We start from the raw sequence: 2,771 nt of genomic DNA on the forward strand, positions 1-2,771 counted from the left end.
ATAGGAACGATCGGTCCAAAATTGAGTTGTATGAAAAAACATTTTGTTTTCCAAGATATCTTGGCCAAACTCTGCATTTATTAGTTTCACTATACTCCTCATACATATGCAAAATCCTATTGATATGGGATACTTTATCATATAGCTGCCATAGGAACGATCGGTCGAAAATTGAGTTGTATGAAAAAACATTTTGTTTTCCAAGGTATCTTGACCAAACACGGCATTTATTAGTTTTACTTAACTCCTCATATATATGCAAAATCCTATTGCTAAGGGACACTTTATCATATAGCTGCCATAGGAACGATCGGTCCAAAATTGAGTTGTATGAAAAAACATTTTGTTTTCCAAGATATCTTGGCCAAACTCTGCATTTATTAGTTTCACTATACTCCTCATACATATGCAAAATCCTATTGATATGGGACACTTTATCATATAGCTGCCATAGGAACGATCGGTCGAAAATTGAGTTGTATGAAAAAACATTTTGTTTTCCAAGGTATCTTGACCAAACACGGCATTTATTAGTTTTACTTAACTACTCATATATATGCAAAATCCTATTGCTAAGGGACACTTTATCATATAGCTGCCATAGGAACGATCGGTCCAAAATTGAGTTGTATGAAAAAACATTTCGTTTTCCAAGACATCTTGACCAAACTCGGCATTTATTAGTTTCACTAAGCTCCTCATATGTAGGCAAATCCTATTGATTTGGGACACTTTATCATATAGCTGCTATAGGAACGATCGGTAGAAAATTGAGTTGTATAAAAAAACATTTTGTTGTCCATGATATCTTGACCAAACTCGGCATTTATTAGTTTTACTATACCCCTCATATATATGCAAAATCCTATTGAAATTGACACTTTATCATATATCTGCCATAGGAACGATCGGTCGAAAATTGAGTTGTATGAAAAAACATTTAGTTTTCCAAGATATCTTGACCAAACTCGGCATTTATTAGTTTTACTATACTCCTCATATATATGCAAAATCCAATTGAAATTGACACTTAATCATATAACTGCCATAGGAACGATCGGTCGAAAATGGAGTTGTATGAAAGAACATTTTGTTTTCCGAGATATCTTGACCAAACTCGGCATTTATTAGTTTCACTATACTCCTCATATATATGCAAAATCCTATTGATATGGGACACTTTATCATATAGCTGCCATAGGAACGATCGGTCGAAAATTGAGTTGTATGAAAAAACATTTTGTTTTCCAAGGTATCTTGACCAAACACGGCATTTATTAGTTTTACTTAACTCCTCATATATATGCATAATCTTATTGCTAAGGCACACTTTATAATATAGCTGCCATAGGAACGATCGGTAGAAAAATGAGTTGTATGAAAAAACATTTCGTTTTCCAAGACATCTTGACCAAACTCGGCATTTATTAGTTTCACTAAACTCCTCATATGTAGGCAAATCCTATTGATATGGGACACTTTATCATATAGCTGCTATAGGAACGATCGGTAGAAAATTGAGTTGTATGAAAAAACATTTTCTTGTTCAAGATATCTTGACCAAACTCGGCATTTATTAGTTTTACTATACCCCTCATATATATGCAAAATCCTATTGAAATTGACACTTTATCATATAGCTGCCATAGGAACGATCGGTCGAAAATTGAGTTGTATGAAAAACCATTTTGTTGTCCAAGATATCTTGACCAAACTCGGCATTTATTAGTTTTACTATACTCCTCATATATATGCAAAATCTTATTGATATGGGACACTTTATCATATAGCTGCCATAGGAACGATCGGTCGAAAATTGAGTTGTGTAAAAAAACGTTTTCCAAGATATCTTGACCAAACTCGGCATTTATTAGTTTCACTAAAATCGTCATATGTAGGCAAATTGTATTAATATGGGACACTTTATCATATAGCTGCCATTGGACCAATCGGTAGAAAATTGCGTTGTATGAAAAAACATTTTGTTGTCCAAGATATCTTGACCAAACTCGGCATTTATTAGTTTTACTATACTCCTCATATATATGCAAAATCCTATTGAAACTGACACTTTATCATATAGCTGCCATAGAAACGATCGGTCCAAAATTGAGTTGTATGAAAAAACATTTTGTTTTCCAAGATATCTTGGCCAAACTCTGCATTTATTAGTTTCACTATACTCCTCATACATATGCAAAATCCTATTGATATGGGATACTTTATCATATAGCTGCCATAGGAACGATCGGTCGAAAATTGAGTTGTATGAAAAAGCATTTTGTTTTCCAAGGTATCTTGACCAAACACGGCATTTCTTAGTTTCACTTAACTCCTCATATATATGCAAAATCCTATTGCTATGGGACACTTTATCATATAGCTGCCATAGGAACGATCGGTCGAAAATTAAGTTGTATGAAAAAACATTTTGTATCTTGACCAAACTCTGCATTTATTAGTTTCAGTATACTCCTCATATATATGCAAAATCCTATTGCTATGGGACACTTTATCATATAGCTGCCATGGGAACGATCGGTCGAAAATGGAGTTGTATGAAAAAACATTTTGTTTTCCAAGATATCTTGACCAAACTCGGCATTTATTAGTTTCACTAAACTCCTCATATGTAGGCAAATCCTATTGATATGGGACACTTTATCATTTAGCTGCCATAGGAATGATCGGTCGAAAATTGAGTTGTATGAAAAAACATTTTGATGTCCAAGATATCTTGACCAAACTCGGCATTTATTAGTTTTACTATA

Source organism: Drosophila virilis, unplaced genomic scaffold (assembly GCF_030788295.1).
Source record: "Drosophila virilis strain 15010-1051.87 unplaced genomic scaffold, Dvir_AGI_RSII-ME tig00001851, whole genome shotgun sequence".
In the NCBI taxonomy this organism is placed as follows: Eukaryota; Metazoa; Arthropoda; class Insecta; order Diptera; family Drosophilidae; genus Drosophila; species Drosophila virilis.